The following is a 16,164-nucleotide window of genomic DNA, read 5'->3' as shown; positions in this document are numbered from 1 at the left end:
AATGAATCTTCTCTGTTTCTTGGTTAGCTGAAGCTCTTCCAGGTGAATTATAACTGTGAATTACCAGGGAAAATAAAAATCGAGAGGATAGCGATCAATACATGATAGTGCCTCTCCCTCTGTAGGAGCCCTGAGGTAAATAACGCCCTTTCCGAGCGGGCTCCGCGTTCGGCGGTAACTCGGCGACCCCGCGCCGGTTGGAGGCAAACGGGAGGCTGCCGAAGCAGGAGCACAGCCCCGCTGCCTCACTGCCGCTCACGGTCCGGCGGGCGCGGGGAGCCGCTCGGCTTCGCCCTCCTCAGCCCCTCGGCGCCCCCCGCAGCCCCCCGCTCCCGCGGGCGGGGCCGGCCCGGCCGCTGCCCCCCTCGGGGCCGCCCCCCGCCCTGGGCATGCCCCGGGGGGCGGCGGGCAGGCGGCGCCGTGCCGAGCCGGCCGCCTCCGCCCTCAGCCAGCAGGCGGAGCTGCAGGGAGCGGGTCCCCGCCGCAGCGCAGCGGCGGGAGGGGGAGGGGAAGGAAGCGGAAGGAGCCGCCGCCGCGCTGAGGGGAGCAGGCGCTGTGCGGAGCCGCCGCCGCCGGGTGCGGGCAGCGCGGAGGGGAGGGAGCGGAGCGCGGCCGGGGCCGCGGCCGGGAGCGGGCGGCAGGTGAGGGCCCGGGCCCGGCCCCGGGGGAGGGGGGAGCCGGGCGGGGACGGGGTCGGGACCCGCCGGGGGAGGGGGAGGAGGAGGAGGAGGAGGGAAGGCGAGGGGGGAAGCCCCCACGTGACCAGCGCGTGCGGGAGGAGGCGGCGGCTCGCGCGCCCCGTTCGAATCAGCTGGCCCGCAGCGGCGCCTCCCGCGCGTGCGCGGCAGCTCCGCCCCCCTCCTCTGCCCTCCCCTCCCCTCCCCGGCCGGCCGTGCGCGCTCCCGCCCGCCCTGACACACGGCGGGGCCGGCGACACGTGCGCGGCGCCGCGGCCGCCATGTTGGGGCCGAGCGGGCGCGCGGCGGTGCGCGTGCGCGCGCGGGGCCGAGCCGGGTCGCGGGGCGGGGCTGTACGGAGAAGGAGTCGGGGTTGCGGGGGGGTGGGGGGGGGGTGTGAAGGAAGCGAAGTCTCGCGAGGTGCCGCGGTTCCTGCGGGAGCGGGCCGGCTGCGGGATGGCGGCGCAGCGCTGGGCGTGCTGGGTAATGGTACCGGGCCGGGGGGCGGGCACCCCGCGCGCAGCCCCCGCCCCGCCCCCGCCGCCCGGCCCCGGGGCAGCGCCGCGGCCTCGGGCTCGTCAGGGAGCGGCCCCGGCGCGGCCCCGCCTCACCTCAGCTCACCTCACCTCGCCCCGCCGCGCCCTCGCAGCGCCGGCCGCTGCGGCACCGCCGGGCCCGGCCTTACCCCGCCGCCCCTCGGGCAGCCTCGCCTGTGGGCACCGGCCCGGCCCGGCCGCCGCTGTGCCGGCAGCCCCCGGCCCCCTCGGGCCGGCCTCGCCCTGCGAGCTGCCAGGCTGGGCCCCCGAGCCACCGGGGGGGGGGGGGGGTCGCACCTCGGCACGGCCGTCCCGGGTCTCTGCGCCCTCAGGAGCCGAGCCGGTGTGCGGCTGTGGGGCCCGGCAGCGGCCACCTGGCACCGCGGAGCCGAGCGCCTGGCACGCTGCGGCCCCTCGTTGTCCCGGGCTGGGAAACGCTCCTGGTTTCGGCTGCTCTCGGGTGCTGCTGCAGTTATTCTTCCAAGTGTCCCGGCTCGGCGATGGCCCCTTTGTCTCCGGGTCCCCATCTCGAAGGGAGAGCATATGGCTCTTCCTGATGGGGCCGGCGGTCTCTCCCCGAGTACAGCAACACCCGCAGCACTTGTGGTCAGGGACTGGATCTCTTCATATAGTGATGCAGGCTTAGCGTGCCACGTAACTGAGCCTACAACTTTTATAAAATAAGGGGTTCTTTGGCTTCAAACTTGCAAGCTGTGTGTTGGGAAGAGGTCCGCAGTCATTAAATGCATTGTGATTGCTCTTTGGTGGTTGTAGGTGTATTTGCATGTGTCCCGTTGGTGTTGCCATTATTACTGAACTAATACTGTGCAGATAGTTAGAGATCAAAGCTCCAAGTGTGCGCTGTGTTTCATACTGTATAATAACTCATACAACCCTCAAGGGCATGCCTCTTGGGTATATTTCTACCCTGCAGTCAGTTACTAGACTTCCCCCTCTTCTAGCTGCTGCAAGGACTGGAGATCCAGAAGGCTCTGTAGCTTGGGGCTAGCAAAACGTGGTTCTGTAAGCAAGTGGAACTTCTCAGAAAATGGGCTGAGTTACTGTTGCAGTTCAATTTTTTTTCTTTTTTTGATCTTACAATACTGTTTGTCAGGTGAATTATATTAGTATTTACTTAATGAAAACTGGGAAAAAATGAGAAAAAAGCGGTGTAGAGAAGAAAGATTCAATTCCTTTATAGTGAAGAATACGTAGTGAGATGTTAGTGTTTGTAGGCCTCAGTTTTAAAACAAGATAAGCTATGAAGTGAAATTCTCATCCAGTTGAAGCCACTCATGAAACTCCCTTGCCTTAGAAAGGTCTGGTTAGGATTTCACTTCAGCATGTGATTTCCAGCAAGTCATTCAGGGTATGGACAACTTTGGTTGCAGGATTTCTACAGTGTTTATGTTTACTTAATAAAAACATTTAATGTCCTGAAATTACAGTAAATGCTTTTTGTTTTGGGCTGTTACACAGTGCAGCCATGTGTGTCCGTAAGCAGCAGCAGTTAGCAACCTTAACTTGAGATCATGTTTGTGTAGAACTTAGGCTCTTCTTGCAATTATCAGCGGTACCACCATTAACTGAAACGATTTGTCTTTGTATTGCATGTCATAAGCATGTAGTTACTGAGCTAAGCTGTATTAGGTAGCTTAGTTACTGAGCTGTCTAGAGATGAAGTTCAATCGTATGTTTCATCTCATAATATTTAATATTTCTGGAAAATGAGAAATAGTAAATCATATCTTAAAGCTTGGTGTTGTTACACATTTAATATGCAAAAATAACTAGATGTCTTACACACAGTTTTGGAATGTGTCCTATGGGCATTGATTGTAGTGCTGACCAGCATGATTGCTGTAACATCTATTGGTGTTTCTGGCGTACTTGTGATGCCTTATACAGAGTGAAGGCTTCGCTCTCCCAGTATTTCAAGGAGACTGGAAGGAAATTTTGTTTCTTGTTCTTCCAGGTCTTTCTAGGTGCTAGGACTACTCTTAGCATCTGGTCGGTGATCCTTGTCTGGTTGATACAAGGTGGAAAGACTTCCACTTTTCTCTTTTACCACTATGTTGGCTAAGAGGAATGAGAAAAGAGTTTTTAAAAGTACTCATTGAGTTGGAATAGAAGTCTTGGCAGTCAGTCTGTCCTATTCCCCATTGTTTAAGTGTTTGTTTTTTCGAACGTGAAAGACTACTTAAAAAAAGCTCTTTGAAGTCTTTATGCATAATCTATTGGTGTTCTCTTTGTTTTGGTTTTCCCAAAAATGGAAGTCTTTGCATTTTGTGGGAATTGATGATACAGGTCTCCTCGGTCATAAAAAAGAGATTTGAGAGGGAGAGCTTAATTTCAAGATTCAGCACTTGCTTATAGTCACAAATTTACACTGTACTTATATAAATCCTAGAAACACAGTACTGGAAGACTTATTCTTCCTCTTCTTCCAGGTTGGTATAAATATTCTAAGGTTATTCCAGACAGATATTTGTAGAACTTGTCCTTAAAAACCTTGATCAAGAAAAAAATCTTCCACCTCTGTAGGCGGGAGTGAAGTTGCAGAAAGCGAGAAACTTTCTCACTTCTGTAGTGAGAAAGGTTTTTTTTTTTTTCTTTCTTTCTTAGTTTCCAAATTAAGTGTTCTTTGCTGGGAATCAAGCTGCTTATTATAAGAACTTGCTCCTGATAAACTTTACGCTTATGGCTATATTGTTCTGGTTTTAAGAACATTGTAAATATGGCTTCTGCTTTAAAAACTGCCTGTGGTGTAGAAGAACCTTTGTAAGAGTTTATTTTAACTTTGTGAAAACCTTCTTTCAGTTTGAGTAACTCAAAATACCATTAGGAAATGCAGACCTAAACATTGAATAGCATGTTCTCTTTCTTCTTGGATGCTGTTATTAAACAAAAAGACTTTGAAAAAGGTTCTTTGCTGAGGTGCAGCTTCATAACCAAAGTAAAATACTTGGTTTTGTAACATAATGGGTTGACACTTTAATTTAGAATTTGTGTTATGATCTTGGATATTAGTTACAAGCTTGCATTCAACTACTTCACTTAGAGAATTTGTCATATGGGAGGTTTGTTGTTTATATACAACTTTGGGCCAAAAGCTTTGTAGATTAAGTTACAATGACTGTTCTTTAAAGTTCCTTTAATGTTTAATGCTTACAGTGAGTCCAGTTAAATGTAGAAAGGCAGAAAGATCAGCTAGTCCAATCCTCTGGAATCCTTTGGAAGGGCACCAAGATCATTCCCTCTTGTGACAAAGTTCTTTGTGATGCTTCTTGCTGTAGCTCATCACCCCTTGGTGCAAGTTTCACCTGATGCTCAATTTCATTTTTTTTGCTTTGCATTAAGCTGATAGCTTTCTGTCTTGTTGCTTCTGAAAACACTCGACTCCCCTTTCAGCAATGTTTTATCTGTTAAATTGCCATTCTCTGCTCTCCATTTTTACTGGTTTATCAAACTTCATCATAGGATATAGAGAATATGAATGTTGGCAAGACAGAAATGTAATTGCCCAAGATTTTAAAGGTGTTTATACTAGTTCCGTTAAATACCATATTTAGACACAGATGTTTGCTTTGATTAATGGGATGCACACGTGCCAGACAAACCCCTGTTAAGATGGGTTAGAGTAAAAGCTTGTCTCTAGAGAATACCTGCCAGTAGCAGAGCAGTGGGATTTTTTGTCTGCCTTGTACAGCTCTGTCATGAGACATACCTAATTCTGTCCTTAAAATGTAGTGATTTGAACTTTGTTTAAAACACTTATTTTCTTTAGAAATGTAAAAAGGAAATGTGTGTGCTTGACAGTTTGCTTGTTGGTGCCTAAGTGGTATTATCCTGGTTTTAGTTGTTGCTTTCCTTTTTGTTGTATTGGTGTGTACATGTGCACATATATGACCTGAGTTTTTTAGGGGCAGAGTGTTTTTGTTGTTGTTTAGGGTGTGTGTGTGAGCTGAAGTGTTTTTGTAGTATCAGAATATAGCCCAAAATCAAAATTGGAAGAGCTGTGCAACTGGGTTACTGTGCCACAGGCAAACACGTTGAAGAGGAAGGAGAGTGCCAGAGCCTCCCTCCCTTGTCTGTGTTGTTTGAAAGACAACCTGGTAGAATAAGTCCAGTAGTGCTGAAATTAGGGGTTCTCTCTCCACAGCTAAAGAATACAGAAACACCAAAACTAGATACTGTCAGAGATGGTTTGCTGTGCTGGTTAGTTACTTGTTAATTACATGCTCTAGAGACATTACAGATTGAAGGAGTGCAGCGAGTGGAATTTAGCAGGTATATTTCCTGAATTTAATCCTGTTTAGTCTTTCAGCTTGTGACCTGGATGATAGAACAGAGCACATTTACATATTGCCTGGGCAGTGCATATTGAGGGGGCCATACGAGCACTAGAGTATGAAATGGTCCAAGCAAATGGCACAAAAAATCTGAAATACATGGGTGGCAGTTCAGTAAAGAGAAATGCAAAATAATATGTTTGGGTAGCAATAATAGACTTAAATATGAGAAACAACTGGCTGGGCAGCAGCTCAGCAAATAAGCAGCTATATCACAAAATGAGCACAAATGAGTCATGACAGCGTTAAAAAATCCTACAGGAGTCACAGTGGGACATAAGAAAAGGATTGTGGTTGTGTGTAAGATAGGAAATGCTTCTGCAGTGGTCAGTGTAAGGCCTCAGATGGGGTACTGGCTGTTTTTTGTTTTGTACTTTGAGCAGATTTGGACCACTTGAAGAGCACTTAGAGGAGGGTTGCAGTTAGGACCTTTGGGGAAGGACTGCGAGAACTGAACTTGCTTAGGTTATGGCAGAGCATAATGATAGGCTTCAAATACTGTAAGGATTGCTACAGAGGGGACTGTAATAAACTCTTCCCTCCAGGTAGGGTAAGAAATAATGGTCCTAAATAGCACAAAGGGAGATTTCTGTGCTGGAAGAAAACTTTCCAGCTCTGTGGATAGATAAAAATGGGGTTAGATATCTGAAGAAGGTAATGGGATATCTATTGCTGAAAGTGCTCTAGAAAAAGTTAAATAACCTCATCTTACAAGTGATTTGGGTATAGCTGGTCTGGCCTTGGCCACAGGAGGTAGGGTGACTTGTCAATGTAAGATCTGTTTTTATGATTTTTATGATGTTAGTTTCAGTCACTGAAACATTTTTATGATGTGACTGAAACAAACAACAACAAAAATCAGACTTAAAACCCCAGACTTTGTAGTGGAGCAAAAAGCTAAGTGATGTGACAGTCTGTAAGGTTTAGCTTGAGAAAATACAGCAAATATCTCATTAAAAAGTTGTTTTATAAAGCCTTTTAAACCTTCTGTATAAGTTAATACGGAAAATAAATAGGATTTTTTTTTTTTTATCTTTGATTTACCTTTTGTGGTTTTGTTTGTTTATGATCCAGTAGAAACAAACTGAGCTAGAGTCAAGGTCTTTCAGAAAACTTTACTGAAAAGAAGCAAAGTTAAAATGACGAAGTCTAAGGAGCCAGGGAATCAGGTGCATGCCAAGACTCTGAAGAGCCAATCAACTTGTCTCTGTATAACAGAGATAAGAGCTATCATCTGGAAGATATGTTTTGGGGGATAATCATCACTTACAAAGTATCTTCAGTATCACAGTAGTGCTGTGTAGTAGTACCAGTATGGAATAGGCTGAATAGAAATACGTGCTTTCAACTACATATACTGTTTCTAAACAAAATCTCTCCTTTGAGATTTTTTTAGGTGGTATGAAAGCAGTTGTTTAAGTTGGGAGAACTAACCTTGGAACAGAAGAGTTACTAAAGCTCTTTAGGATTAAAAGTGCCATGCAGCTAAGCATAGCATTCAGTTTAATAATTTACTCTTTTTTTTTTTTTTTTTTTTTTTTTTCTATTAAAAACCAGCTGCCTGCATTTTATGTGACCTTGTTCAAGCTTTTCTTGAAAATTTTTAAAATTTGTCAGAGCTGCCTTGGAGTTAATGAAGAATGAAGGCAAGGCTGTGTCATACAGGTGTATGCTCTGCAATTAGAAAAAGGGTTAAACAAACTGTTACATTCTTAACATTTCAAGAGAGTGTAGAGGATTGAGATAAAATAATGCTTTCAGTCTGTTTCTTCCTAATTGCAATTAGACTTAATTGCATTTTTCTATCTGACCAATGGTATGGATTAAACTTTCTGTACACTTTAGGTCAACAAAGTGTCGTCATCCTGTTTGCTGTAATTGATGGGAAATTGCTCACTAAAGCATTGAGAAACAAGGTGTTGGTAACTGATATGGCACTGGTTTGAGGTGCTGACGTGCTGCCTGCTTACAAATGGCTGCAGGTGCAACAGGACACGGGGAAAGCTAATGCTAAAGGTCTCTTGTACTTCAGTTAAATGTGATTTCAGAACTGTTTTTCTAAAAATTGATAAAGGTAGAAGGAGAGAGCTGTCCCCTAAGTTAGAATGATGTCAAAAAAAAAAAAAAAGGCATTTGTTCCTTTCCTCAAATATTTTAATTCTTCCAGGGATTTTTCGTACAAGTATCACTGCAGTACAGAGGCTTTCTTGTAGAGCATTGTGAAGGGGTCACAGAATCTCACAGTAAGGGCACAAAGGCTTAAGCCTTGGGCAGGGACAGATGCACCTATTCCCTAAGCTCCACCTGGAGAGCTGTTACTGAGAAGGAATCATCAGACAGAACAACTGTCTGACAGCTGAGCTGTCTGGGGGAAAAAAATAATGCAGTTTTAACCTGGAGCTGGGAGAAGAATATCCCAGGGTGGTCCGGGGGAATATATGGGCAGTGGCTGACTAAAAGATTTGTAATGGGAACCCATGGATGTTACAACAGATGATGGAGTTTGTTTGCTTATTTTTTTTTCTGTTTCCAAGTGTATAAAATTTTGGCAACTTTTAAAATTGTGTTTTGCTAATCTCTCTGAAGTTCGAATATATTGGTACATGTTTTCTCTTCCGCCCACTGCCTTCTTGTCATGTACTTGCACTTTCTCTGTGTATATCTCTGAAAGTCAGAGTATAACTAGCAGCAAGTCTTAGTTCTTTGGTGTATGTTATTATATTGCTTTTGATAGTAACTACTCGATCTAAATTACTTCTTGAAAAGATTTGACAATGTGTCTGCGCTTTGCTGTGCTGCCAGGGTTGTTCTCTGGGTATTTCCTCAAAAGCGAGGTTTCAGGAAAAAGGAAGCTGATCAGAAGTTCTCAGTTCTTTCCAGTCCTTAGGCTGCAACTTGCTTTGTAGTTTTTGTTTTGCCCTAGAAAGATAGGCAAAAGAGAGAGCTGCTGCAGCACATGATTTTTTAAAATGTGGTTTTCTATTTTTAGCAGAATCATGGTCTTTATGAGATTTTTTTTGAAATTCTGCTATATCCCGTGCATTGCAAAAAGGCTGAATAATCATCATTCAAGGCATTATTGTAGAGCCTGCAGCAGTGCAATTACTTTTCATATATGCTTGCATAGTTTTAAGTCCGTCTGTGAGGAAGTGGTTTCTGACAGAACAGAGTGTAGTTATCTCATTTCTCTTTGCTGAGATCAGCCGCAAATTTCTCTGGATCATGTAATTGGGAATCTGCTGATCCTTTGTTAAGAGGATTCCAAAGATACTTTAGATGGAAAAGGTTCTTCACCAGCTTGCTACCGTCTGAAAGGCAGTGCTGAAAAGGACAGTGAGAAACATTTACTTCTTGTCTGATGTCTGAGTTCAGACACCATCTTGCCCCCACCAAAGTAAAGCCTTTTCAGATTTCTTTTCCTACTCTACGGTTCAATTCAAGTCTTTTTTTTTTTGATGGTGAGTCTTATTTTGATGGGGTTCTTGACACATAGTTTGAAGATCTGAGTTATAGTTGATACAGAAAATGTTGCAAATCCTTAAGAACCCACTGCATTTTATTGGCATGAATGGGTTGCTTTATGGAGAAGCCAGGTTTGCTGTCAGGACCTTCCAAATTCTTCAAGTGTGTAGGGGAACAGAATTCTTACTGTTGAGACCTAGATCTGTTTTTTAAATGCTACCCCCCTGCCATCCCACCTCACTCCTCCCTAAAAAACCCACCCAACACACCAACAGTCTAGGTAATTCAGTTCTTGTTGGTATTTGTGAATTTCAGTTCTGTCACATACTAACTTAAATATCCCTGGTTACAGCACAGAGGTGATTTTATTGAAACTTTCTATACTACCTGAGAGGTTATTTTTTTCTATCTTACCAAAATTCTGAATACCAGAGGGAATCTTCTGCAGGGATCTGGAGGTAAAGGCAGGCCAGTTACTGTTGCTTTATCTGGTGTGAGTCATCTCTCTGATTTTCCAGGTGAAAGGTAACTCTGGTGATCAGAATGCTGTGTCCTGCTCTAAGGATGCAAGGATGATAACTCATCATGACCTGTAGTTGTGGTTAGATCAATGGTCTTAAAAAAAAAAATAAATTGTTAGATTGTTGAAAGTCTCTATTTACATAGCCCAATAAATTCTCCTAAAGAGTCCCTGAGAAACAGCTCTGGGGAGGCCTACTGTGTGATCGTTGTACTGTTTTCAGGCTTAATTCGTGGGTTGCTCTAACTTTGTTATATGACGTGTACCAGTCACGTGGACATTTCTTCTTGTTCCATCTGTTGTATCAGTAGCCTGATTTGCAGAAGTGGCATGAGCCATTTAAGGTCTCTGTGTATGTGCCCTTAAATGTGTCCTTTGCTACGTGTGGGCTGCCCTTACAGCTTCCCTAGCTGGTTAGCTCATGCTACTGCTTTGAAACAAAAGTTTGCTTTTCTATACTTCAGCAATTACCTTCTGTGTGTAGTTTGATGACTGTTTCCTCTTGACCCTCACGACTGTATTTCCCATAACGAGAAGATGTCAAAAATAGCCCAGGGGGTTGAATCAGTAACAAGCACGACCACAGAATGTCTTGCTTCTTTTTCTCTGATGCCTTCTTTGTGCCTCAGGTTCTGTCAGCAAAGACACGCATCAACTGGATTTCAGTTAAACTTCCAATAAAATTGTAACAGTTTTATATTCAAGTCAGCAGTACAGCAGAGTGAAAATGAAGTATAAGAGATGCTGTGACCCCAGCTTTGCAGAAGCAGACATGAAGAACATTTCCCCCAAGCAGCTCACAATTCCAGTATGACCTGAGCTGTAGCTGGGCAGTATACAGCTGGACAGAAACAGTAAGGCAGCTAAATTGCTTTCTGTGCATCAGTTATCAAATGTTTTAATCTTCATTGTGGAAAATTAGAGTTCTAAGCTAAGCAACGTAACTGTGCTTTTTATGCTTATGAGGAACTAAGGGATAAGGGAAGCCTGAGAGTAAGGCTTCACGTTACAGCTAACCTGACCCAGTGGATATCTGCCACCAAAGCACATAGCTCTGGCCCCTGCTTTCTGGTAGCACCTGTGCTCATTAGACCAGTACAGTACGCCTGTTTTGGGAGCTAAACCAGCCAAAAAATAATGGCTCTTTTGTAGGGGGTTGTGTTTTCTAAATCAGCTCATTGTGAGATCGGATTGAATACTACTAACATGAATGCATAGGAAAAATGAGGATGGTGTGTCAGGGTTACGGGGGAGTGGGATTGCCTCTTTTCTGTAGATTATATCACTTAACAGTAAAATGAAACCTCACCTGAGAAGTCTCACTGAAAACTCAGAAGAGGGAATGACTGAAGGCTCAACAGAGTACGTGTCAGGCCTTTTGATAAGGAGCAGGATGATAGATGAGTGTGGTTTTCTTTGCTGTGTTAGAAAGATATGGGGAAAGTGGTTACTGGGATAACAGCAAACAAGGGAAATGCCATTTGGAAACATACCTGAGTGGATACAAGTGGAGCAGGGGTAGGTGTTGCAGTAATTAGTATAGAAAATAAGATCCTCATCAAGTTGCCTACTTGGTACAACAGTGGAAACCTTTTTAAAATGACATCAACTGCTGAAAAGAGGGTTCAATCACTTAAAAGAAAAAATATGTTTGCCATTGGGTCATTGTAACCTGCACTGTTGATGGATGTGCAGCCTTCAGCATAGGTGCCTACACTGGTCCAACATACCAAGAATTAGTCTGTGAACCCCCAGATAGATTTCCAGTTTTATTTCTTTAGTGTCTTTTTAAATACATGGACATTGTTAAGTTGCTCTTCCTCTCCGCTAAGAGCAAATTAAAGATGTTTCTAATGCCTTCTCAACCAAGTAAGGGTAATCCAAACTGTATGTACACACAAGTCTGAGAAGAAAGCAGCCCCGACCTTACCTGGGGGCTTTTTCAGTGAGCTGACTTGAAATGCATAGCAGCCAATGTGTTTTACAAACATCCTGGGCAAAGTTTGGAAGTGTGTTTGCTAGGAAAGCATTAATTTCATAGCAGATAATGTTTTGAAATGTTAATGTCAAGGTTTATTCTGAGCCTAGCAGAAGTGATTTATTGTACTCTCTCTACAGTTCCAGTATAAATAAATGTACAAAGGAGGATTCAACCCACATTTTGTAGAGGGAATGCACGTATTCCTTTGGACAGAACATTCAGTATTTTCATGGATGGCCTTAAAGGTTTTTTTCTTCTCTTTTTTGAGCAGTATAAATAATCAGGTATCTTAGGTGATGGTCAGAATTGTTAATTTCAATCAAGTACTTCTAGAGTGGCGATACTTTAAAAATATTTCAGTGATTACAGAAAAGAACTGATAATAATCTAGAGCTGACTTGATTTCACCACTGGCTTGAATCAGAGTTGTAAACTCAGATCTCACAAAACTGAGTGAATGGGGGATAAAATAGAATCACATTTTCAAAAACGGGAAATAATTCATAAGAATAAAATATGCAAAAAACATTCAGTGTTCTTGTATAGGTGCTTTTGTAAAAACATAACTCAATTTTCACAAGCTGTCAAAGAAGTAAATAGTGTTGAGTGTTATTAGGAAGGGGGTCGCAACGCAAAACATTACTATTCTGCAGTAAAAATCATTTGAATGAGTTGTGAATACCATGCTTTGAATATTGTATTCAGAACTGGTCCCTCTGATGGATTCAGCACAGCAAAGAGCAACATGAATAATCAGAGGCTTGGGATAGCTTCTGGGTGCAGAACACAGGGACAATAAACTAAAGAAAATAAGAGTTAATTCTGTGACCATACAGCAGGTATATCCTCAGATCTGCCATGCCCTATACGATCATTGTATTTAAGTACTTTTTGTGTTTCCAGTTACAGGGAAAGTAATTTTTAAAGATAAGGGATTGTCACATACTTTTCCTCAAGCTATTGAGCAAGGTATGTGTTTAATTGCTTATTGCCGTAGGAGAGAGAATATGTCATGGAGTTATGAGGGCTTTGTGTCTTGAAGGTACAGCAAATCCTGCTCTTAGGGGCTGCATTCCTACTGTGCTTCTTTTATGGCTACAACGTTATGCTGTAGGTAATGCAGTTGTTCATAGTGAAGTCGCTTCTACTTTTAGACAAAATTTTAGATGTTCTGTAAGAACTGGCAGTCAGGGTTTTTTGGAAAATATTTTAAATCATAAAGCTAAGCAGTTTTATGGATGGCATGTAAATTACATTTGTCATGTTAATCCTTGCTTAATACTTGATGTCAGCTCTTCAGAGGTACAAAGAAGGGGATAAGCAAAGCACTTTGATACAGCACTCACATTTCTTAACAATAGTTAACAAACAAACAAACAAACTTTACAAAGGGTCAGTAAGGTTTTTCTGGGACATTGCTGGCCAAGTGTAAGCAGTTTATTGTTAAAAAAAAAAAAAAAGAGCAATGTCGAGTCCTCTGCTTGTTATCTTTTCTCCATAAATGCAATATGCATGTCAAAGTGAATGAAAGAGATTTTGAACTTTGTAACTGCTGTTGATTATTTTCAAGTTCACTCTATTAAGATCCTACGCTGTCTCTGGCAAACTGGCAGAAAGCTGCTAACGGTGTTCAGTCTTGTAAGAAATAAACATTTTAACTAATTAATTCTATGTAACTGAATGTTGCGGTGGGAGAAAAGTGGGGAAAATCCCACTTTACCTTATATTTGTTTATGTTAATATATTAAGTCCAACATAAATAATTTTCCTGTTTAGTCTAAGCTTGACCTAATTTCTTTTGGTTAGTTTGTCAGGCAGTCCAGTATGTATTGCAGAGGCAAAGCCCAAGCATGTGGAGAGCGAGACCTTGGAGAACTTAACGGCAAGTGTGGATTCTGTATTCCTGTGATGGGTTAGCTGTTCATGTTCAGCAAAGTGTTTGAATTCTGGCAATCTGCTCTTGTTTGCTTAGGTATGGAAACTATATAATTCACACTCTTTGACCCAGCTGCTGACAGCTCCTTCCTGTTGCCTGAGTCTGGTAAAATATGCTGAAGATAGGCTGTAGGTCTCTTTTCCTTTTGTTCTTGTGCTTCGAGAAATTCTCTAGTGGCTGAATCTGGATCTTGAATATCCTTTTCATGTTTCTTCAGGCCTTTTACCTGTTGGTACAGGTAATTGCAAGGAATGGTAGGATGAGCATCTCCTTTCTTTCTTTGAAATAGTTATTAAAAATTGTAGGCACTCTGTTCAGACATATTTCCTACATAAAAGGTTAAATTCTGTTAACTTATTAAAACGTGATCACTGTTTGCAATATACTATTGAATTAATAAGCTGATGAAGTGTAAAAGCACTAAAATGCTATTGCAGTTACCATGAGTTGTGTTATCTTAAGAGAAAGGCCAAAAGTGAAACATGTCAAGAATTGAGTTTCAGGAAAATACAATGAGAAAGGACAAGACGTCATTTAAAACCTTGAGGTCATGTGTTATATTAGGGTGGATACAACTGCAAGCATATGTTGAGGTTACCAACATGCAGTTGTATCCACTTGAAATATCTATGACATTGTAGTTGAAATGGCATACTCATTTATGCCGTAGCTTTCTGTTGTTGATAACACCATGGATCTTTGCTTTTTTTTTTTTTTCTATGGAAAACTATACATAGGCAAAGTCAAAAAGTGAAACAGGTGGGGAAGCTCCAAGTAAAACACAGAAGTGTCATTCTGGTATGTACAACTGAAAGCAACAAAGAGAATGAGTTAAAACTGGAGTTGCTGTTGGATAGCTAACCTTTTGTCCTTACCGTTTTGCCAGGTTATGGGTATTGATACCAATTTGTAAAAATGAAAAATTAGAATTCTCTTTTACAAACACATCTGTGGAATAGCTTGAATGCTAGAAATTTATGGGAGCTCAAGGGAAAACAGTGAAAATTCACAGAAGAGAAATCCATTGAAGTTTATTACATAGGTAGAAATCAGCCATTACTTAAGAGGGAGGACCCTGTGTTGAGAAAAGTTGGAAGCTGGAAAAGAGTATTCCCTCTCTTCCCCAGGCATCCGCTTATGGCTGTTGGTGAGACAGAGCGCTGACTAGATAGACCTTTGGTCTGACTTTCTTAGTTTCAAACTTCTTTATTGCATTAAGTTTAAAATAATGGACTTGCTTTTAAAGTCAGTGAATAAGTTTTGAAAATGGGTAATCAACATAAAAGGGAATTGAATGTCTATATGCAGACATGACAGGTACGTTCACATGCTTAGACAGTAATAGGTAAGTCTCTTGCTCTGTAAATGTAGTGCAGCTTCTCAGTATCTGGAGCATGGGATATATTTAGAAAGTGCTTGATAAAGTATTCAGAAAGAGGGAAGGGGTAATACAATTGGGATGAATTTTGCACTTTGTAGGCAGTCTTTCATTTTATGCTTGAGCAGTGAGCATAACTTTGAAAGTAAATTGCTTCATGCAGGTGCAGGAAATAATAAACTGGGTATTGCAAAACAAAACAACCCCGGAGAACAATAAGAGTCAAAGCAGAATACCTGGGTATTCCTTATATCACAAACTTGCGTAAAGGAAACAAAAAGAAGAGCATTCAGAGGGTAAATTGTAATTGTATTTCAGCAATGTGTTGACAGGTTAATGGTGGGTTTAGAGTAACAGTATAAAATTTTAGAAAGGCTTAGAAACACATTTTTAATCTATAAAATATTTTTATTGAGCAAGTTAATAAGCTACCTGGGAAAGAAAACATTTGATATATGGTTGTATTGTGTGAAAAATTATTAATCTGGCTGAGTCTTTCAAGATAACTGATATCTGACTTTAAAAGATTAAAAAAGCATGAATCAGAATGGTCTTAGTCTTTCTTGTGCTGAGGACAGTAGAAACTGCAAAACTGATTAGTAAACCTGCATCTAGATGAAAAACATAAGTGGAGCAAGCCTGAAGACAATTCGTTAGTGGTCGCAAGAAAAGCAAAGACCTGTAGTTATGGTAGAGAAATAAAAATAGTCTTATGTTTTGTTTTTCATTTTTTTCCCCAAGATGATAATTACACTTCCTGCCAAAGTTTTTAAACAGAAAATGTTCATATTTAGAACACAAGAACTAAAAGGCTGAGATTTTAAATGTAAATGCAGGTTAAGCAAACTTTTAAAGTCTTTCCAATGAATAGTATGAGCACAGGCAAGGCAGAACACAGAAAACCCAGGAAATTAAATGCAATGCAAAAATTACTCATTAGTGAATGTACTGGCCTACCAATACAAATACTACTCTGAGCAGAGAAAGAGAAGAAAGCAAAATTGCAGTCAATCAAAACAAAATTACACATGATGCAATCATAGGTTTTTTGGAGACTATACTACAATATATACTAGAATAAAAAAGGAAAATAGGCTCCCATTGTAGTATTAAATCAAGGAAATTCTGGCTTGCTATGCTGTCTGGAAGTTTCTGGATATAGACAGGAGCAGCTACACAATGTATTGTACTAGTTGAATGAGGACCACTCTTAAAATACTTTTTTGTTGCTGTTTTTTTAATCGAGGCCAGTTCTGAACTAAGAGAAGATATGCAGTAGTGTTCATACTGAAAGTTGTTTTTTTTTGTGACCAGATGGAGAA

General features: G+C 42.1%; 1 protein-coding gene across 4 annotated transcripts in view; it reads left to right on the top strand.

The window, feature by feature from the left end:
• The first annotated feature begins 525 nt into the window (after nt 1–525).
• The window catches only part of ZZZ3 (zinc finger ZZ-type containing 3), a 60,435-nt gene continuing 44,796 nt past the window's right edge, over nt 526–16,164 (top strand). For 3 of the 4 annotated variants that reach the window (XR_014618684.1, XM_084291499.1, XM_084291497.1), the window contains exon 1: nt 526–641. The gene's annotated coding sequence lies outside the window, so the exon portion shown is untranslated. Of the gene's footprint in view, nt 642–1,119; nt 1,161–16,164 lie in introns of those variants that run through there. The other variant, XM_084291498.1, reaches the window with a different exon arrangement.

The sequence above is a fragment of the Netta rufina genome (assembly GCF_964035555.1).
Source record: "Netta rufina genome assembly, chromosome: 8".
Taxonomy (NCBI): domain Eukaryota; kingdom Metazoa; phylum Chordata; class Aves; order Anseriformes; family Anatidae; genus Netta; species Netta rufina.
The sequence above is the reverse complement of the archived record's forward strand: the minus strand, read 5'-3'. Positions and strand labels throughout refer to the sequence as shown.